This window comes from Pseudorca crassidens, chromosome 21, assembly GCF_039906515.1.
Source record: "Pseudorca crassidens isolate mPseCra1 chromosome 21, mPseCra1.hap1, whole genome shotgun sequence".
NCBI lineage: Eukaryota > Metazoa > Chordata > Mammalia > Artiodactyla > Delphinidae > Pseudorca > Pseudorca crassidens.
In genome coordinates, this window is record NC_090316.1 from 36,951,442 (window position 1) to 36,975,295 (window position 23,854).

The 23,854-nt window shown below is 39.2% G+C and overlaps 1 long non-coding RNA gene across 1 annotated transcript in view; it reads left to right on the plus strand.

The window, feature by feature from the left end:
• Positions 1-23,854, plus strand: part of LOC137216080 (uncharacterized) — a 284,238-nt gene that overhangs the window by 97,413 nt on the left and 162,971 nt on the right. The window contains exon 2 of the long non-coding RNA XR_010939585.1: positions 17,377-17,455. This is a non-coding gene — a long non-coding RNA (uncharacterized lncRNA). The remainder of the gene's footprint in view (positions 1-17,376; positions 17,456-23,854) is intronic.

Consider the following 23,854-nt stretch of genomic DNA (forward strand, 5'->3'; position numbering starts at 1 on the left):
AACAAATGTATAAGTGACCCCATCACTAAGATGCAATTGCCCCTCCAGCTGATTCTTCTGTGATGCCTTTCCCGTGTAGGATGAGATCTGCGTGACAGTTTTGTCAGATTGTCTGGGCAGGCCGCTCTCCCTGGATAGACAGGCGTACTGACTTTCTCTGGTGTCTTTATCTTGGATCTAAGACTTCTTCTGTGTGACTGCTGGAGCAGGCTAGCACTCAGCAACAAGGATGGTGGCATGGGTGTTTGCGGCACCGTCAGTACTATACAGAGTGGTGGCGCTGTGCTGGTCAGACAGACTGGGGTTTCAGGGCTAGTTCTGCAACTTTCGGCAAGTTTATTCATTTGACAGATATTTATTGACCACATGCTCTGTACCAAGCAATTTTCTGATGACAACAGTACAACAGTAATCAAAACAGACAGGATCCCTGGCTGAATGGTATTTACTTCCAGTGGAAGGAGATAGACACAGGCAAGTAAACAACTGAATAAAGAAGATTATTTCCGATACTAGTAGAGGCTGTTTTTTCATGGGGTGGTGTGATATAAAATATGGTGACGGAGGGGGAGCCACTGAATTAGATGTGAGCTCAAGAAAGGCCTTATTGAGGACACATGTTTGAGAAGGGCTGTAAGGAACCTGCCAGTCTCAGACCAAGGGCAGAGTGTTTGGGCTAGAGAAACAGTAAATGCAAAGACAGAGCAGAAGGAAAACCTGGGCAGCTGGAGGGGGTGGGGCTGGGCTGGGGGGAGGGATGGGAAGGATGGAGCTGGACGACAGACCTTGGAAGCCATGGAGAGATGTGGGATTTTATCCAGGTGTGATGGGGAAGCCGTGGGCGGGGTTGAAGCAGAAGAGGGACCCGGTCTGATTTTCATTAGAGAAATGTGGGTTCCTCTGGTAGGAGAAAACTTGGTGTCAGGACAAAAGAGGAAGCAATGAACCCAGTTAGGCAACTGTAACCAGAGTCTCTTCAGCCAGACAGGTAAGTCTGGAGCCAGTAATTCTGACTGCACGGTACGTTCAGCTACTTTTGCGTATATAAAGCAATTAGAATTATTAGAATTATTGAATTTTGCCACACGTTTTAAAACGTAAGTGAAATTCAGATTCTTCACAAAGTTGACCCAAATGCTGTGGAAGATTTATGTGCCGTCCTCTCTGCCTTGCTGTCACTTTGGGGAAGGTTATAGGGACATTTGGAGTTGGAGCGGGAACATTCTTGTTTTCTGGTAATAAACCAGCTCTTTCTAAATGACATGAGGTGAGACAGATCCGATCCTGGGCTAATGCTTTGTGTATTGTAGTAACAATTGTTCTATCAATCAGTAGCTATTTATCCAGTGCCCCCATACTGTGCTGAAAAGGGTGGGAGATGCAAAGGAGAGACAAAGAAGTGTGAGATATACACCTGCTTGCATGGAGCTCACAGCCTCATGCAGAGCCAGGGTGCGTTTGCGGAACAGGTAGCCTTACCTGACCGTGTATGCTGTGATCCAAAGCAGTGCTGCAGGATGCGTCTGAGTAGAGCCAAGGCATGAAGGAAGGGAAAACCCCAGGCAGTGAACAGCTTGAGAAAATAACAGGAAAAGAAGAAAGCAGATAGTCTTTTCAAAGGCGCTGTGTAGACCGGGGCAGAGAATTCACGTGGGCCATTACGTTGTAAGGGAAGAGTGGGAAATGAAGCAAGAAAAGAAAATTGCAGCCAGATTGTAGAGGGGGCTTAATGCCTGGCCGAGGAATGTGGACTCTGTTCTGTTGGTATTGCAGCTATTGAAGGATTTTGAGCAAAGGAATGACATGATGGAAAGGTATTTGGGAAGATGAATCTGACAGCTGTGGGCGCGGAGGTGAATCCACAAGCAGCGGCTACAGGTGATCTGCTATTGAGCGGCATTTTGTTTTCCTTGGTTCTGGGTTTTCAAAGTAAAATAACTTTACTGATATGTCATAAATCCCCCTCATTTGTGCTTAGACGTATGAAGTCGCTGGTGATGTGCTAGTTTGCATCCAGAAGTGTTCTTTCTATATCATTAAAATGAGTATTCCCCTTCTTGAAAACGTATTTGCCCTTTTCTCCATTCTCCTCTTGATTAATAGTGACAAGCTAAGTTAAAACCTGACAGGGAAATAGCAAAAGAGTAGGAAATAATGAAAACAAGTGAATGTTTTGCTAAGGAAATGTTTATTACTGCGGTTCTCATCATTATGAGTTAATTACAGACTCTCAGCAAATATCCCATTGTGAACTCAGAGGTGCAATATGTTTTATTTGGAAAAGTGAAATAGTGACTTCCTTTCCAGTATTCAGTTGCATTTCCTGCTATTTTAAGACTACTCAGTGGTACCGATGTACTTTTACAACCAATTATCCCAGCACGCCTGTGCCATGTATTTTAACTATAATGCTTTTTAAAAGCTCGAATTGCCAAAACAGCTTTCTGTCTGAATTGATCAGGTGTGCATCGAGAGTTGTCTGAACACTATTTGTGTACTATCTGAATAGCCCAACGGACTTAACAGGAGCAGACAGAAACACCTGTTGGAATAAGACGTGCTTTCTTCAAGGTTCATATTTATAATTTCCCCCCCAGATTTTCTTTTCTCGAACATCTTCACTCTTGAGGAAGGATGACACGTCGTCCCTGAGCTCTGGCCATGCTAAACAATAAAATGTACCATAGACCATCCCTAGGTGTTCATATCCTGGGTTACTGAGGCCACTAGCAATCTGACCTGCAGTTTTGCCCCTAGCAAACTTGGTTCGAAGCATGGCATGGTACCCATTCTACAAGCAAAGGGTGACTTTACAGAGTAAGAATTCTCCATGTTAACGTTGCCCTAGCTCCTGTTAACTACAGTTCGTTGTTTAAAAGCTGATATCTGTGATTGATTGAGACAAGGAGCCATTGTTTAATTTACTTTGGTTTGATTTTTTTTTTCTTCACCCTCCCAACTGGCTTCTCTAGAGGAGGAAAGTCAGGCAGTAGTTACTGCTTTGGAAAGAAAAGATAAGCTGAACACTTTGGAATGCGTTTTTCTAACACTCCTTCACCAAGTGTTACATGACTGTATCAAATTTCTTCAGACTTTGATAATGAGAAACAGACAATTCCATAGAAAATACAACGAAGAGATTTGCAGTAATAGAGGATTTCAGGAATTCACGTGGTTCTGAACGGCGCTAAGATTATGTGCATTAGAGTTCCGAATCTTTTATTTTTTCCCTGTCTAAGCAGGCACTGTGGTTATCAGGTGGGGAAGGGCAGAGGGCCTGCGTGCTGATTATCAATGTGCATGTGTGTAAAATTTTCACACCTAATATAATATTTCAAAGTTATTTTTATGGAGGCTCAGGGGTCCCAGAACTTAAACAAAACTGCTGATCATTGGCTCCAAGAAACGCTTAGAAGGCATCATAATTTTTTTTGTTTACATCCTGTGGAGTCATTTGCAGACTTTTGGGCTACAGATCGAATAATGTTTGTTTATTCAGCTGACTTTGGAGATTTAAGTGATATTTGGAGACACGAGTCTTTGCCTCACTTAATAAAAAGTATACTCAAAGGTATAACTACAGCATTTTTATACAGAAAAGATTCTCACAAACAGAGGTTAATATTGACCAAAATGTAATTTTGAAATTAAAACGAAAGAAACAACAATCCGAGAAAAATATTCATCCAGCATGGTCTTTCTTAAAAAATTTTTAGCAGACGTTAGGTCTCCTGTGCTCTGATGCTTGAAAATACATTATTATGTTTCCCAAGAACACTGTGAAACAACGCTTGCGTTATTCTACTCTGATCAACTACAACAAGCAAGGCCTGGGCCACCTTCTAAGAATAATCATGTAACAGAAGATGTGTAATTTTGTTGGTATTAGTAGTAGAGATTTGTATCACAGAGTCAACTCATTCTTCTCTATGACGGACGGTGGAGTAAATATTTCATAGCTGTGGCTCTTGAGGAGAATTCTGCCTTTCAGTCCTGAGGCAGTCTTTCAGCACAGATGCCAGTCAGAAGTCTTTAACAGATGTAAAATGCATCTTGCCTGCTTGTCTTTGAAAAATAGAAGGACCTCGAGATGCACCTGAAATATTCATCATGTGGACAATATTCCAAGCGGAGCTGGGATTTGCAGAGTGCTTTAGTCACTACTTATTTATCCAGGTTTTTCTATCTTTATTTTCCATACCCCTCATACTTCCTAAGTCTATGACTTGTCAAAATGTCTTTACTTTATAATATGCCTATGTGACGAAATTTATTGATAGCATTTAACATCACAGTTTTATTTGGTTAGCTTAGTGACAGGGTACTGGAAGAACATACTCTGTACCATGAATCATCTTCTTTTCTTCTACTCTGTGTCTCCTCTCTTTTTCTTTTCACCTGCCTGCCCCTATTAGTTAAATAAAGCAATGACTTTATTGAGAAATTAGCCTTTCTGTGAGTTTCTCTGGTAACATCTGATTAGTAGAGAGGAATTTCATTGTCAGCTGGAAGACTGATTTGTACAATTTTGCCAATGTGGTTTCTATATACTTGGCTTTGACTGTCTAGGAAACGTGTGCCCACAAATTGAATTTGTGACCCCCTCCTCTGATCCCTGCTCCCTTCTTCAATATTGATTTATCTCTGTTTGGGGTGAAAACTATTACATGTTGTGTTAATGTTTAAGACATTTTTCATAAAAAATGACATGATTTGATAAGGTGTTTAAAAGTAGAGTCCTTTAAGAGAGTTCCTTGGAGAGAAAGTAGATATTAAATTCAGCTTTAAAAGGAGCAAGGCAAGGCTTTTAGTTGCACAAACTCCCTTACACACACACACACGCACACACACACACAGACACACGCACACGCGTGCACAGACTCATGCACACGCGCACACGCAATGCACACACGCACGCACACACGCACACTTCTATAAATAACTCCATGTAAAAGAGCTTAAGACCATGGAAGACCACAAGCTAATACCATTTTGCCATACACCACTGTATTTCTTATGAAGTCCAGTAAAACATTTAAACTTACAGTAAATCATTTCAATTTATCAGATGATGCACTAAAAAATATTTTCAATTTCCCTTTTCCATCTCTTTTTACCAATGTCACTGTTTTCTTTTTCTCATCCCAATCCAAACTTTTTTAAACTTTATAAACAGAAATGCCTTCCTGCAAGAAAAAATTATATATATAAAATATATATATACACATATATAATATGTATACATATAATATATATATACATAATTTATATATATATATATATGTATTTGTCTCAGTCAAAAAGATGGCAAAATGAAACTTTTTCAGGCCTTATAATGTTCCAGGCACTATAGTGGATAGCTAGCTTTTTACATGTTTTCTCAATTAAAATGGAATTAAAAAGTTGTGTTTTTACTAATTTTTGCTTCATTATATTATCTATAAAACTGTACCATGTTTCTTTTATTATTGTTACTTGATGATTTTGATGAGTGAACAACCGTATCTAGTTTGGAGCAATAGATCTCCATGTACAGAGGAGTAAAACATATGAAATATCAGATAGATTTATTTCGTTTGTAAAATAGTATATCCCATAAGAAGTAAAGACTGTCTCAGTTCCCACTGAACTTATCAGTGGGAATAAGTCCAGGTACAAACAGAAGAAATTAAGCTTAGACATTAGGAAGAATGTTCATGTAAATAATGTGTTTCAGAAATATGAGAAATGTTAGTAAGTTTCTGAAATTTTTATAGAAAAATTGTCCAACTGTATCTCTGGGCTGATTTGTATATATTCTCACCTAGATGACTGTTTTAAAAAAATACTACTTTAAGCCTAGTTTCGTGGTTTAGGAACCTGAACCTGGAGAGAACGGAGGTCAGAAAAAGAATGAACAGTTCAGCTAAATATGTTCATTTCACCAATGCAAAGATGAATTAGTGTCAAAGACACAGTAAATATCATGCAAAGATGAATTAGGGTGCTTCTCTGGCAGTGTTTGTCACTTTCTTTGGTTCTTTTTAGCTGAACATTTATACTTCTTCAAAGAACTCTAAGCAATGCATTTCTAACAAAATCAGAATGACTTACTTTCATGGAGATTTATTAATACTGACTACTAAATAAAAATGTCAAAGACACAGTAAATATCATGCATAAAAAGCAAAAAGAAATGCTACATTGGTTTGAGGACAAACAGGAAACGTAATTTACATTCTGAGTAGAAAATGAATTTCTAGTAATGTTAGGCAAAAACAAATTATGGGCAAAAAAGCAAATGGTCCTCCTGATACCTGGATAAGAAGGCAAAATTGAAACAAATTTGGATTCTCTGTGATACACAAACAAGGCTGTCCCTGAGAAAGACTGTCAAGTGACTGCCTGCCTTTGACATTGTTCCCTGGGTACCCAGCACCCCGTCCCCCCGCCCCCAGAGCCTTTCTCCTGCAGCCAGGCATCTAAGTACCTGGCCACAGATGAGAATCGTTATTTTAGGTCCCTACTCATGAAGCTTTTTCTTTCCTGACTTCCATTCTTTAATGGCAGTGGTTCTCAAACCATTTGATTGTGGTGCACTTAAGGATTTATATATCCCAATCTATTTCTACGTTCCAGATGAAAAAGACCCCATGACTTAAAAAAAAAAAAAAAAAAAATGTTTGGGGAAGAACAAAATAACAAAGTGTTACCAACACAACAATTACACAACAAAACAAAATGGTGAATAATTATAAAATCTACTAGTAATGTTACAAATACATTCACTCATATACATTTGTCTGCAACCAAGTTCAATTCAAAACAGCAGTAATAGCCATGTGTCCTTCCCCTGATTTCAGGAATTCTAACAATTTTCATGTGAATCTGAATAGCAGGAGTCCTGCAAAGCTCCCCAGCACTGAGTGGCGGTCACGTGTCCTTGTGGAATACCGATTCAGAGTCCTCAGTTAATTCTGGTGACATGCTAATATTAGCTTATGAATAGCACCTTCTAGCAACTCAGCAAATACTAGTGCGTGTCCATTAACCTCTAGAAATTGCATATTATTCAACTGTAAGAGCCAAAGATGAGTTTTCTGTCCATCAGGCTGAACTTTGACGCTCCACAGAAGTCCATACGGCATGCTTTGAGCTGTAGGGCCCAGCACATCGCACTGCTAATGAGCTTATAGGGTCTGAGGCCGCTCCCAGATAGAAATTACATTTTCCATTTTCACCCTTGTTCTTTTGGATGCTAATAACTATAAAGTTGAAAACACCAGGCTACCAAAAAAAAAGAAAAAAAAAAAAAAGAAAAAGTGAGAGCAACAGTTGTATCTCAGTAAGTTACAGAGATCTGTCTGACCTCACAAAAAAATATCTTATAATCAGGCCCTTATTAAGTCACAAACCGGAGCAGGGAACTAGTTAAAAGCCATGTAGTCAGTGGTCAAATCAGCCAAGATATGGATCGAGTCAAATAAAACTGGGGGCTGGAGGGCGATCAGCTAGGATGAGGACATATCCTGCAGGGTTCGAGGTGGTGGGTAAGCTGCCCTTATAGGTTTGAAAATTGATATCCTAGAGTCCTAATATTCCGGATGGGGAATCCTCAATGTTCAGATATCCCTCAAGTGGAGCTTTCTGTGATTAAATGGCTCTTACCCACTTAAGTCAGTGTTTTCCAGAGGACAGCCTCCTTTACCCCAAGACTTTGAATTATCAATGTCACATTAGTGGGCGACATCTTCCATTTATTTTTCCCCACTTGCTCTGCAGTCAATTCTATGACTCAGCTTGGGCTCTGATGACATCTTGTCTGAACATGTCACACCATCTGTACAAAGTAAAGTGTGTTCTAATGCGAAATCACTATTTTTTTGTCCTGTTGTAATTTTCAATTTCATTATTCAACTAAGAGTCTGTTGACACACATCTTTCACCCTTTTGTAGAGCTTACAGATAAGAAAATGCTTGTATCGACTTCACCTGAGCAATGAGATGGACTGACCTGGCCATTGACTGACGACCTATTGTTTGGGTATCTGCTTGGAGCATGGGATTTAGATCTTACTAGCTGTTGTAGGTAGTTAATTGTTATTTTGTTGATAAATCTTTCAAGGAAAGATTTGCCCTGTACCATTTAGATGGTCTTTCCAGGGAAGCCAAGGACAGATGGGAAGTGGTTACTGGTTATGTTTTCTTTCCTTCCTTCTTCTCTTTTGTGGTTATCTTTGATGATGATTGTGGTCCTGTAGAAGACAAGTGGGCAGGAAGACATAAAATGCATTTTTCAGTGTGGGTTTTAGACACTTCGGGTTTTCTGATAAAAATTCTAGTCCGGTTGACCCTGAATGCTCTCTGTGTTTGATTGTGTACACCCTGACAGTACGGTCATCCACATGCCTACACAGAGGATGGTATGCCTTGCTAAAGCACTTTCTTCAGTGATAAAATTGGCAGTGACCTTAATCAGCGACTCTCTAAGCTTTTTAGCACTGACGGAAATAACCCTTTTTTTCCACTCTATTTCCATCATACACTTTTTTCCTCTGATCTTCAGATAGGATACATGTCCCTAGGTTTGTTGAGCTTTAGAAATCTGGTCACTTCACTCTTCTTCCATTTGTATTATGATTCTTATCAGAATCTTCCCAAATATATATCTAAGGAGACTGATTGGAGAAACCTCAGAATTGTAGAGAAATATATCTCTATTAACATAGAAATTCATCAGTGTAAGGCCATTTTAGATGATCAGTTACCTCTGTTTCTAAATCTGAACAGAATATGAATTGCTCTGTTATACGCTGTATCCATTTGCTTTAAATCTCTAAATCTTAGTTATTTTCTAAATATTTTCAAGAAGTATCAAATTACCGAAAGCCGAAAATAGTTTTGCCAAGAGTGAAGTTAAGAGTAAATGATTATTTTAATTCACTTGGAAACCATAATGTTGATTGCATGGCTAAACTCAGTAGCACCCTTAAGTAATTACTCTCCATAAATTAACATGCTATTTATGTCTTCTGTAATTTTCAAGAAGTTGAGGCTGTTAACGAAAAACTATAGCTGAATCTCCCAAGTCACAGTCAATCTAGAAGTTTCTAACATGCTGTGATTAGCTATGTGGTGATTAACTGTGTGTCAGTCTAATTCATAGTCAGGATGGACCAAAGAGTCAAACCAACTTCTCTACTCTTGAGTTATTTGTCTCGTATAGACGCTGACTTTGGTTGTTTTGTTGGCATAGCATTACACTTAATAAAATTCTACAATTTTTAAAGAATGAGAAGTCACTGAAACCATGCATTTACAATTGATAACTTCAGGAAGGATTATTTTTTAATGACTTACTCTAACCTGTGACATCCAGGAAGGCTGAGTCCTGAATCATTGCATAATATTCAAGATACCTCAGATAGAAAGGCTGCATTTCAGAAAAGAGAACCATAGTTCACCAGTGACATTAACTGCTGTGAATTTTTAAGTAATTAACTAGTATATTCTCTAAAGGTATATAATTATAAGCAATGAACAATGGCTATTATCACTATATCAGGGCTAAGCAATTACAATCAAAAGATATTGTGGAGGAGAGACCTTCAAGATGGCGGAAGAGTAAGACGCGGAGATCACCTTCCTCCCCACAGATACACCAGAAATACGTCTACACGTGGAACAACTCCTACAGAACACCTACCGAATGCTGGCAGAAGACCTCCGACCTCCCAAAGCACAAGAAACTCCCCACGTACCTGGGTAGGGCAAAAGAAAAAAGAATAAACAGAGACAAAAGGATAGGGACAGGACCTGCACCAGTGGGAGGGAGCCGTGAAGGAGGAAATGTTCCCACACACTAGGATCCCCTTCGCGGGTGGAGACTGCGGGTAGCGGAGGGGGAAGCTTCGGAGCCGCGGAGGAGAGCGCAGCCACAGGGGTGCGGAGGGCAAAGCGGGGAGATTACTGCACAGAGGATCGGCGCCGACCGGCACTCACGAGCCCGAGAGGCTTGTCTGCTCCCCCGCCGGGGCGGGCGGGGCTGGGAGCTGAGCCTCGGGCTTCGGTCGGACCGCAGGGAGAGGACTGGGGTTGGCGGCGTGAACACAGCCTGCAGGGGTTAGTGCGCCACGGCTGGCCGGGAGGGAGTCCGGGGAAAAGTCTGGAGCTGCCGAAGAGACAAGAGACTGTTTCTTCCCTCTTTGTTTCCTGGTGTGCGAGGAGAGGGGGTTCAGAGCGCTGCTTAAAGGAGCTCCAGAGATGGGCGCGAGCCGCGGCTAACAGCGCGGACCCCAGAGACGGGCATGAGACGCTAAGGCTGCTGCTGTGCCCCCAAGAAGCCTGTGTGCGAGCACAGGTCACTGTCCTACCCCCCTTCCGGGGAGTCTGTGCAGCCCGCCACTGCCAGGGCCCCAGGATCCAGGGACAACTTCCCCGGGAGAATGCACGGCGGGCCTCAGGCTGGTGCAACGTCACGCCGGCCTCTGCCGCCGCAGGCCCGCCCCGCCCTCCGTACCCCTCCCTCCCCCCGGCCTGAGTGAGCCAGAGCCCCCGAATCAGCGGCTCCTTTAACCCCGTCCTGTCTGAGCAAACAACAAACGCCCTACAGCGACCTACATGCAGAGGCGGGGCTGAATCCAAAGCTGAGCCCCGGGAGCTGTGCGAACAAAGAAGAGAAAGGGAAATCTCTCCCAGCAGCCTCAGGAGCAGCGGATTAAAGCTCCACAATCAACCTGATGTCCCTGCATCTGTGGAATACATGAGTAGACAACGAATCATCCCGAATTCAGGAGGTGGACATTGGGAGCAACTGTAGACTTGGGGTTTGCTGTATGCAAACTGACTAGTTTCTGATTTATATGTTTATCTTAGTTTAGTTTTTAGCGCTTGTTATCATTGGTGGATTTGTTAATTAGTTTGGTTGCTCCCGTCATTTTTTTTTTAATTACTCTTTTTTAAAATTTTTTTTTTTTGCGGTATGCGGGCCTCTCACTGTTGTGGCCTCTCCCATTGCGGAGCACAGGCTCCGGACGTGCAGGCTCAGCGGCCATGGCTCACGGGCCCAGCCGCTCTGCAGCATGTGGGATCTTCCCGGACTGGGGCACGAACCCATGTCCCCTGCATCGGCAGGCAGACTCTCAACCACTGCGCCACCAGGGAAGCCGTTAAATAATTTTTAATTTTTTTTTATTTTAATAACTTTGCTTTATTCTATTTTATTTATGTTTTCTTCTTTCTTTCTTTGTTTTCTCCCTTTTCTTCTGAGCCGTGTGGCTGACAGGGCCGTGGTACTCCGGCCGGGTGTCAGGCCTGAGCCTCTCAGGTGGGAAAGCCAAGTTCAGGACATTGGTCCATCAGAGACCTCCCAGCCCCACGTAATATCAATCGGCAAGAGCTCTCCCAGAGATCTCTGTCTCAACACTAATACCCAGCTCCACTGAACAACCAGCAAGGTACACCGCTGGACACCCTGGTACGCCAAAGCACGAGCAAGACAGGGACAAAACCCAACCCATTAGCAGAGAGGCTGCCTAAGATCATAATAAGGTCACAGACACCCCAAAACACACCATGGGATGTAGTCCTGCCCACCAGAAGGAGAATATCCAGCCTCATCCACCAGAACACAGGCACCAGTCCCCTCCACCAGGAAGCCTATGCAACCCACTGAACCAACCTTAGCCACTGTGGACAGACACCAAAAACAACGGGAACTATGAACCTGCAGCCTGCAGAAAGGAGACCCGAAACACAGTAAGATAAGCAAAATGAGAAGACAGAAAAACACACAGCAGATGAAGGAGCAAGGTAAAAACCCACCAGACCAAACATGAAGAGGAAATAGGCAGCCTGCCTGAAAAAGAATTCAGAATAATGATAGTAAAGAGGATCCAAAATCTTGGAAATAGAATGGAGACAATGCATGAAACATTTAACAAGGACCTAGAAGAACTAAACAGCAAACAAACAGAGATGAACAACACAATTAATAAAATTAAAAATTCTCTAGATGGGATCAATAGCAGAATAACTGAGGCAGAAGAATGGGTAAGTGACCTGGAAGATAAAATAGTGGAAATAACTACTGCAGAGTTGAATAAAGAAAAAAGAATGAAAAGAACTGAGGACAGTCTCAGAGACCTCTGGGACAACATTAAATGCACCAACATTCAAATTACAGGGATCCCAGAAGAAGAAGAGAAAAAGAAAGGGACTGAGAAAATATTTGAAGAAATTATAGTTGAAAACTTCCCTAATATGGGAAAGGAAAGAGTCAATCAAGTCCAGGAAGCGCAGAGAGTCCTATACAGGATAAGTCCAAGGGGAAACACGCCAAGACACATATTAATCAAACTATTAAAAATTAAATACAAAGAACAAATATTAAAAGCAGCAAGGGAAAAACAAGTAACACAGAAGGGAATCCCCATAAGATTAACAGCTGATCTTTCAGCAGAAACTCTGCAAGCCAGAAGGGAGTGGCAGGACATATTTCAAGTGATGAAAGAGAAAAACCTACAACCAAGATTACTCTACCCAGCAAGGATCTCATTCAGATTTGACGGAGAAATTAAAACCTTTAGAGACAAGCAAAAGCTAAGAGAATTCAGCACCACCAAACCAGCTTTACAACAAATGCTAAAGGAACTTATCTAGGCAGGAAACACAAGAGAAGGAAAAGACCTACAATAACAAACCCAAAACAATTAAGAAAATGGTAATAAGAACATACATATTGATAATTACCTTAAATGTAAATGGATTAAATGCTCCAACCAAAAGACATAGACTGGCTGAATGGATACAAAAACAAGACCTGTATATATGCTGTCTACAAGAGACCCACTCCAGGCCTAGGGACACATACAGATTGAAAGTGAGGGGATGGAAAAAGATATTCCATGCAAATGGAAATCAAAAGAAAGCTGGAGTAGCAATTCTCATATCAGACAAAGTAGACTTTAAAATAAAGACTACTACAAGAGACAAAGAAGGACACTACATAATGATCAAGGGATGAATCCAAGAAGAAGATATAACAGTTTTAAATATTTATGCATCCAACATAGGAACACCTCAATACAGAAGGCAAATACTAACAGCCATAAAAGGGGAAATCGACAGTAACACAATCATAGTAGGGGACTTTAACACCCCACTTTCACCAATGGACAGGTCATCCAAAATGAAAATAAATAAGGAAACACAAGCTTTAAATGATACATTAAACAACATGGACTTAATTGATATTTATAGGATATTCCATCCAAACACAACAGAATACACATTCTTCTCAAGTGCTCATGGAACATTCTCCAGGATAGATCATATCTTGGGTCACAAATCAAGCCTTGGTAAAGTTAAGAAAATTGAAATCGTATCAAGTATCTTTTCCGGCCACAATGCTGTGAGACTAGGTATCAATTACACGAAACAATCTGTAAGAAATACAAACACGTGGAGGTAAACAACACACTACTTAATAACCAAGAGATCACTGAAGAAATTAAAGAGGAAATCAAAAAATACCTAGAAACAAATGACAATGAAAACACAACCACCCAAAACCTATGGGATGAAGCAAAAGTGCTTCTAAGAGGGAAGTTTATAGCTATACAAGCCTACCTTAAGAAACAAGAAACATCTCAAATAACCAACCTAACCTTACACGTAAAGCAATTAGAGAAAGGAGAACAACAAAACCCAAAGTTAGCAGAAGGGAAGAAATCATAAAGATCAAATTTAAAAAAATGAAAAAGAAGGAAACAATAGCACAGACCAATAAAACTAAAACGTGGTTCTTTGAGAAGATAAACAAAAATGATAAACCATTAGCCAGACTCACCAAGATAAAAGGAGAGAGGACTCAAATCAATAGAAGTAGAAATGGAAAAGGAGAAGTAACAACTGACACTGCAGAAATACAAAGGATCATGAGAGATTACTACAAGCAACTCTATGCCAATAAAATGGGCAACCTGGAAGAAATGGACAAATTCTTAGAAATGCACAACCTTCTGAGACTGAACCAGAAAGAAATAGAAAATACGAACAGACCAATCACAAGCACTGAAATTGAAACTGTGATGAAAAATCTTCCAACAAACAAAAGCCCAGGACCAGATGGCTTCACAGGCGAATTCTATCAAACATTTAGAGAAGAGCTAACACCTATCCTGCTCAAACTCTTGCGAAATATAGCAGAGGGAGGAACACTCCCCAACTCATTCTACGAGGCCACCATCACCCTGATAGCAAAACCAGAAAAAGATGTCACAAGGAAAGCAAACTACAAACCAATATCACTGATGAACACAGATGCAAAAATCCTCAACAAAATACTAGCAAACAGAATCCAGCAGCACATTAAAAGGATCATACACCATGATCAAGTGGGGTTTACCCCAGGAATGCAAGGATTCTTCAATACACGCCAATCAGTCAATGTGATACACCATATTAACAAATTGAAGGATAAAAACCATATGATCATCTCAATAGATGCAGAGAAAGCTTTTGACAAAATTCAGCACCCATTTATGATAAAAACCCTGCAGATAGTAGGCATAGAGGGAATTTTCCTCAACATAATAAAGGCCATATATGACAAACTCACGGCCAACATCGTCCTCAATGAGGACCTCAATGAGGTCCTCTCAATGAGGGAGAAAATATTTGCAAATGAAGCAACTGACAAAGGATTAATCTCCAAAACATACAAGCGAACGCATACAGCTCAATATCAAAAAAACAAGCAACCCAATCCAAGAATGGGCAGAAGACCTAAATAGACATTTCTCCAAGGAAGATACACAGATGGCCAACAAACACATGAAAGGATGCTCATCATTAATCATTAGAGAAATGCAAATCAAAACTACAATGCGATATCATCTCACACAAGTCAGAATGCCCATCATCAAAAAATCTACAAACAATAAATGCTGGAGAGGGTGTGGAGAAAAGGGGACCCTCTTGCACTGTTGGTGGGAATGTAAATTGATACAGCCACTATGGAGAACAGTATGGCGGCTCCTTAAAAAACTAAAAATAGAACTACCATATGACCCAGCAATCCCACTACTGGGCATATACCCTGAGAAAACCATAATTCAAAAAGAGTCATGTACCATAATGTTCATTGCAGCTCTATTTACAATAGCCAGGACATGGAAGCAACCTAAGTGTCCATCGACAGATGAATGGATAAAGAAGATGTGGCACATATATACAATGGAATATTACTCAGCCATAAAAAGGGGTGAAACTGAGTTATTTGTAGTGAGGTAGATGGACCTAGAGACTGTCATACAGACTGAAGTAAGTCAGAAAGAGGAAAACAAATACTGTATGCTAACACATATATATGAAATCTAAAAAAAAAAAAGAAAATGGTCAGAAGAACCTAGGGGCAAGACTGGAATAAAGATGCAGACCTACTAGAGAATGGACTTGAGGACACGGGGAGGGGGAAGGGTAAGCTGGGACGAAGTGAGAGAGTGGCATGGACATATATACACTACCAAATGTGAAATAGGTAGCTAGTGAGAAGCAGCCGCATAGCACAGGGAGATCAGCTCAGTGCTTTGTGACCACCTAGAGGGGTGGGATAGAGAGGGTGGGAGGGAGGGAGATGCAAGAGGGAAGACATATGGGGACATATGTATATGTATAACTGATTAGCTTTGTTATAAAGCAGAAACTAACACACCATTGTAAAGCAATTATACTCCAATAAAGATGTTAAAAAATAAAAAAAAAATTTAAAAAGCTATTGTTATCTTGATATTGGCAGGCCTCTTAACTGATAATACTTCATTATGGTGTTTGATTAAATAAAAATAACATTTGAAAATTTTAATGCAATCATTAATAATAAAATACATGTATTAAAAAATAAAATAAAATACATGTGTTGGTATTTGTCAAAGGTTATAGCAACTACAAACAGTAAAATCTTCAATCATAGTTGGCCAATGACATCTCTGACCATCTGATGGTGGCCGTTAATTACAAAGAGGCAGTGATACTCGCTGGGAGTAATAAAAGAATCTCAGTGAGAAAGGAAAGTGACGGAGGTAACCGAGTCGTGCTCACGGTTCCAAAAAGGGGTGTGCAGAACCGCAGACTAGCATTCTTGTCTCTAAAGCGGCAGCATGGTCTGGTAGAGCAAGTATGTTTCTCAGAGTCAACCAAATTGGGCTTCAACTCACCCTCATGCAGGGTGCCTTGCGGAATACTTATCAGCTGTCTGTACAGGCACGAGTACAGATGCTGGCTGTAAAACTCAGCGCTGATGTTCATGTGTAATGGCAGAATATGAGTGTATATGAGGTCAGCCCCACCATTTTACAATTTTTTTTTGTCATCACCGTTGCACCTAACCAAGTCAACAAACAGATACCCACTTTTCTCCTAGCCCTGACTGAATTTCAAAGCATTCCGCCCTTGAGCACAGCCAGCTCCGTACTTGGCTTTCCCCAGACTCTTCTGAGCCTCCTTCCTCCTCTCTGACTGCTTCTCCCTTGCCCACACGTGTGAGGCTGCCCCTAGCCCTCCCTCTTCATTCCCTACACTCTCTCCCTTGCAGTCTCATCGGACTTCACTGCTTTCAAATGATCATGTCGCGGAGACTCAGACTTTTTCGCCTTCGACCGTTGGACCCAACTGACTCCTCTGCTGCGGGTTCCCAAGGAAACCTCTGCCCCTCATCGCACATTATTATAACCCTTTGTACTGGTTTGTCCTGAGAAACTGGGAGGTTCATGAGGGCTGGCTGAGCTCCTGTCTTTCTCATTCAGTGCTGAGTCCCTGGGTCTAGCATGGTGCTGGGAATGTCGCAAGTGACTCAACTTCTAGTCCGCAAGTTCTCTGAAAATGTTCTCCAGTGAAACTGAAATGCATTCGGCTCGCTCCTTCCCCTTTTCCAAGATGCTCAGAGTCTGTACCTTGGTCACTTGCCCCGCTTACCTGGATCGCCGTCCCCAACCATTCTTCACTGTTCCAGCTCCCGCCCACCATCTTTAAGAAATCATACTCTGCAGTCTTAACCCGAAGTCCGCCCTAATCCTTAAAGCTTTACCCAGTTTCCTTGTTGGAAGCAGCCTGCCTCCTGATTCCCATAACATTTGATCTACATCTCTTTCGTGGTACTCACCAGTTTGAGATCTTTATTGTACTGTTTTATTTACCTAATTTCCTTAAGGAAAATGTTATGCATCGCACATTACCAATCTCCTGTATCACCTGGTACATGCAGAGATACTTAGCAATTGCTTGTTAGAAAAGGATTAAGTGAGTGTTATCATATTATAATGTAGTGAATACATACAGTTGTTGTAAAACGAATACCTTATAGTAAAGCAATTTTTCCATTTTGTACTGTTTCTCCAGGCTTGTACCACAACCAGTACCTTTGCTTGACAGCTCTAATGCATAAAGCCACAGAACTGAGGGAGAAGACAGCTTTTTGGTAAGTAGCATGTGAGTTTTTAAATCTGGTTGTAATCAGGAAGCTAATATTTATGCCTCCATTGTGTCTCAAGCCCTATTTCATAGGTTTTTTTTTTCATATCCTGATATGTTTTCTCGGACATTAGACGGAATGGATGGAGAAAAGTTTTCAAAAAAACGATTACTTCTTATAGACATTAGCATGAATCTTTTCAGTTCTGACACCATGCTGAGATGATTCTATATATTTCTGAAATGAATTTATATTTTTGTGTACATTGTTTGAATTTAACATTCAGAAAAAATGTGCAAATTATAAGTACGCAGTACTCAATTAATTTTCATTGAGTGAGCACATCCATGTAACTGGGACCCAGTTAAGAAAGAGTATTACCAGTCCCCCTTGTAGACGCCCCAATCGTTGTGACCCCTCCAGTCACACCCCTCCCCACCACCCTTTTCCACCCCCATCAATGTCAATTACAGTCATGACCTCCAACACTGCCAACTAGTTTCCCCTACTTTCAAATTGTATGTGAGTGGAGGGACTATCTTTTTAAACGACTTAAATATAAAGACAAACTTGAAAAAGTGAGCAGGAAAACCAAGTGATGTTCTATTTATGCAACAGCTGTTTTACCAGATGATTTGACAGCTAATTGGAGTCGTATTGCTTTTATTTTTAAGCCCAGCAGGTATCACCTGTTTTAATTGGGGGGTCACTGCTGATTAAGCACTGAACTTGGATTTTTTTCTCATATTTGTGCCTAATAAATTATAGCCTGCCCAAGATCAGGAAAGGTATTCATCATGTCAAATGTTTACGGCAACTGTCTTTTATAATTAGAGCAGAAGATTTTCTTTTAGCATTGAATGATTAAATAGGTAATTAACATAGGATGAAGAATTTGCATGGTTTCTCACAGGAAGCAAGAAAATAGCTAGAGGTACACTTAGATCAGCTACAGGCTTAATAACACGTTTGTTAAAGGCTTTATTGTATTTAGCATAATAAATGAGAAATGGGATCGCATTTATTTATTTCAAGATGGATAACTGCCTTTCCAGTTACCTGTTCTAGAGAAGGCCTTACTAAGACCCTCCTAATCTCTGTTAAGTTTTAGCCGTCTTCCCAAGAAATAACAATTAATCCCTGACACTTCATATGCTCACTTAATGATTCAGATAGTATCTTATTGATCAGAATCCTGGAAAGAAAGATATTAGAGTTTCTATCTATCCTCAATTTCCAAAATAATTGTTGCTGCCCAATTCCTTTTATACTATTATTAAATGTTATGACTTCTCATCCTAGTTTATTAATTTTCATTTTATGGCAACTGGTGCCTTTCTTAAAAATAATTTCTGTCATCCAAATCATCTCTTTCCATTTAGTGTGATTAATGGTCTGCAAATCACAGGGTGATAGTTTATATAATCTTGTTAATTATTGGTTATTCATCTGTTACCCAGAGAAACTTTTTGACTTTGCTCAAGTTTATGCTACACTCCAGTTTAGAGACCTGTAGTCCTCTATATGCTGCATCACCCCAACATGTTCTTGAACTTACATTCAACCATCCTTAATTGTGTGAATTTTGCATGTAAGAAAAACACTTAAAGTAATATTTCCTAATCAAGTTATTTTTAAAACTACTCAGTGCAATTCTATTTTTCTTAAAGAATATGTATGTTTTAAAGCATTTAGTGAGTTGGAAGGTGAAAATTGGTATTCAAAGATACAATTCAACAACATTCCAACTTCTTTAAATGTTAGGAATTGCAGAATAGCTACTTGGAGTATATTCCATTCAGTTATTAATATGTGTAAGTGTGAAAAACAAGACCTTTTTTCTATAATAAAGAGTGTCAATCCCTAATCGCTCAGCCCCTCCAGCCTCACCCAATACACAACCACTGTTCTTATTTCTGTTATGGTGATTAGTCTTACTTAGCCTTGAACTTCATTTAAATGTAGCTCATTAAATGCAATGTTTTTTTTTTTGTTTTTTTTTGTTTTTTGCTTCTGGCTTCTTTCATTCAATATAATGTTTCTGAGTCACATCCTGTTCTTGAGTGTAACAGTAATTAACCTTGAAACAAATCAACACTGCTTCAGTCTTCACCCCACCTCACACTCCCACCAGAAATGTATGAGAGTTCCATTTGTCCCAAATCTTCACCAGCATTTGTTGTTATTAGTCTTATGGGTTTTAGCTTTACTTGTGACCTTGCTGTGGCTTTAGTTGGCATTATCCTTATGATTAACGATTTGAGCATATTTTCATGTGCTTATTAGCCATTCACATTTCTCCATTTTTTGAAGGTGTCTGTGTAAGTCATTTGCCCTTTAGGTGTGTTGGCCTGATGTGTGGGAGCTTTTAAAATATATTTTGGATATAAGACCTTTGTCAGATTTTATGGATTATGAATATTTTCATTTAGTCTGTGGCTCGTTTATTTTCTTTACTGTGTCTTCTGATAAACTGGTGTTTTTATTTTGATGAACTCTAACTGGTTGATTTTTCATTTATGGTTAATGTTTTTGGTGTCCTTTCTAAGAAATATTTGCCAATAACAAGTTTGAAAATTTTTATAGTTTTGGTTCTTACATTTCGGTCTGTGATGAACTTGAATTAATTTTTGTACATGGTTTGAGGTCAGGGTTGAGGTGCATTTTCGTCACATTTTTATGCAATTATTCTACCACAACTTATTGAAAAATAATTTCTTTCCAAGTTGACTTGCTTTGGCACATTAGTGAAAATCAATTGCTCATAAATAATATGCCTATTTCTGAACTATTTATTCTATTTCATTCATCTATTGGAGTATCCCTATGCCAATACCACGCTCTCTGGAACATGGTAGTCTTGAAATCAGATAATGTAAGCCTCCAATTGTGTTCTTTTTCATGATTGCTTTAGCTAGTTTAGATCCTTTACATTTCCATATATATTTTAGAATTCACTAGTCAGTTTCTACCAAACGAAAATCCTGTTGGCATTTTGGTTGAGACTGCACTGAGTCTGTGGTTCAGTTTGACAGGAAATGACTGTTTTAACAATTTTGAGCCCTCCAGTCCATGAACATGGAAACCCTCTCCTTTCATTTAGATCTCTTTTCATATTTTGCCCTTTTCAGTGTAGAGATTTCACACATCTTTTAAGCTTATTCCGAAATATTTTATCTTCTTATGCTCTTATAAAATGAATTTAAAATCTTCCATTTCCCATTTCATTGTTCACTGCCAATATGTTGAAATACCATGGATTTTTTTAATATATTGACCTTGTATCCTGCAATCATTCAGATGTACTTACTACTTCTAGTAGTTGTTTTTCCCATAGGTACCTTTGGATTCTTATGTAGATGGTCGTTTTGTCTATGTGTATCGAATTTCACTTCATCTTTTCCCATTTTTATTCCTTTTATGTCTTTCTCTTTCTTCTTGTACAAACTTGGACTACCTGGCAGATGTTGAAAAGAAGTGGTGGGAACAGGTATTCTGCTTTGTTTCTGATCTCAGAAGAAAAGTATTCAATGTTTTATCATTAAGTCTGATGTTAACTTTAGGCTGTTGGTAATTGCCTTTTAAGACTAAGGAAGTTTTGGGCTTCCCTGGTGGCACAGTGGTTGAGAGTCCGCCTGCCGATGCAGGGGACACGGGTTCGTGCCCCGGTCCGGGAAGATCCCACATGCCGCGGAGCGGCTGGGCCCGTGAGCCATGGCCGCTGAGCCTGCGCGTCCGGAGCCTGTGCTCCGCAACGGGAGAGGCCACAGCGGTGAGAGGCCCGCGTACCGCAAAAAAAAAGACTAAGGAAGTTCTGTCTATTCCTGGTTTAAGTGGTGTGTTTTTTTGTTTGTTTTTCTGAGTTTTTTTTTTTATAATGAATAGGTATTGAATTTTGTCAAAAGCTTTTCTTCCTGCACATATTGAAATGATTATATGGTCTTACTTCCTTTTCTGATAATTTGGTGGATTAAATTGACCTTTTAAGTGCTATCTTTCATTCCTGGGATAAATCCCCATTTGGTTGTAATGTATGGCCACTTTATGTAATCCTAGATTTGACTTGATAATATTTTCTTAATAAAACTTATTTAAGCCTATATTCTGGAGGAACATTGGTCTCTGATTTTCTTTTCTTGAAATATTTTTGTCAGTTGTTTATTATCAGGGTATTGCTGGCCTCTTTAAATGAGCTGGAAAGTATTTATTTCCTCCTCCTTTCTTTTCTTAAATAACTATGTAGATTTATGTATCTATAAAATTTTGAGAGAATTCACCAGAGACTCCATCTGGACTTGGAGTCTTCTTGGTTGGGAGGTGTTTAATTACAAATTCAATTCTTTAAGAGATACAGAGTTATTCACATTTTTTCATTTTTTTTCTTATGTTAATTTAGGTGAATTGAGTTTTTCAGCATTTTTATTTCATCTAAGTTGTCAAGCATTTTCCCACAAATGTTCATAATATTCCTTTGTTATCCTTTAAGTTTCTGTATGAACTATGGTCAATCCCCTCTGTCATTCCTTATACTGGCAACTTGTGTTTTCAGTTTTTTTTTTATAAGTTTTGCTGAGGTCCACTACTTTTATTAGTCTCTTCAAAGTACCAACTTTTGATTTGTTAGTTTTCTTTATCTGTTGTCTGTTTTTAATTTCATTTTTGCTCTTATTTTTACTATTTTTTTCTTCTTACTTTGGTTTTAATTTGATCCTTTTTTTCCAGATACTTAAGGCAGTAACATAGATTATTAGCTTTAAAATGTTTTTCTCTTCCAAGTGTTTTTAATGGTACAAGTTTCCCTTGAATCACTGCTTTAGCTGCATTTCACACATTTTAATTTGTATTTTCATTGTCATTTACTTGAAAATATTTTCTAGTTTCCAATTATGATTCATTCTTTTACATTGCATAATTCAGAGGTATGTTGTTTTAATTCCAAATACATGAGAAATTTTCTAGGTCGCTTATTCTTGTGGATTTCTAATTTAATTCCTGTCATTAGAGACATATTTTGTGAGATTTCTATTTTTTGCAATTTATTGAGACATTTTATTTTCTAGCCCAGCATCAGCATAAGGTCTATCTTGGTGAATGTTCCAAGTGCTTTGGAAAGAAATTCATACTATGAAATTTTTGGATGTGGTGTTATATAACTATTATTTTATTCGATTTGGTTGATCATGTGGTTGAAACTGTCTTTATCCTAACAATTTTTTATCTACTAATTTTATAAAATACTGAGAGAGAGGTGATAAAAATCTCTACTTATGAATGTGGATATATCACTTTCTTTTGTTCTGTATAACATTTGCTTTATGCATTTTTGAAGCTCTGTTTTTAGGTGCATACACATATACCTGTGTTAGGGTTAATGTAATTTCCTAATGAAATAACTATTTTATCATTATGAAAGATCCCTCTTTTAACACTCCTTATCTTCATATCTGCTCTGTCTGATGTCAGTAGAGCCACATTACCTAACTTTCGCCTATTGTTTTCATGGTATATCCTTTTCTAATCTTTTGCTTTCAGTATGCCTGTATCTTATAATGAAGGTGAATTTCTTGAGACCGTATATATTTAGTTCTTCAATTTTGTCTGGTCTGCCTTATAATCAGAATTTTTAGCTCATTGCATTTAATAAAATTAATATTGCAGTTGAAGTCTGCAACCTTGCTATTTATTGGATTTGGTTTTGATTCCTCTATTTCCCCTTTCCTGCTTTGTTTTGGGATTAATCTTTTTTTTTCAATATACAATTTTAACTCTTCCATTCAGGGTCGTTAGTTGTGCCTAATGTAATGGTTACAAGAGACAATCTTATCATAGTACCCTTAGTACGCTTCCCATAATATTTCAAAACTTTGTAACGCTATAATTACATTTGCTCCCTCGTTCTTGTGCTATTTTTATCATATATTTTAATTCTGTACACATTAAGACACTACAATATGATATTGCTTTTGCTTTAAACAGTCAGCTGTTTAAAAAAAAAAAAAGCTATATTAGTTTGCTAGTGTTGCTATAACAAAATACCTGCTGAATGGCTTAAACCACAGAAATTTATTGTCTCACAGTCCTGGAAACTAGAAGTTCCAGATCAAGGTGTCAGCAAACCATGCCCCCTCTGTGGTAGATGCTAAGGAAATCTCTCTGGTCTAGGCCTGTCACCTCTAACTTCTCATAGTTCCTTGGCTTCTGGGCACATAACTCCAGTCTTCATATAGCATTCTTCCTGTATATATGTCTCTGTGTCCAAATATCCCCTTTTTATAAGGCCATGGAGCATATTGAATTAGGATCCACCTAATTATCTCATCTTAACATGACTACATCTGCAAAGATCCTATTTGCAAACTAGGTCACATTCACAGGTACTGGGGATTTAGGACTTCAGTGTATGAA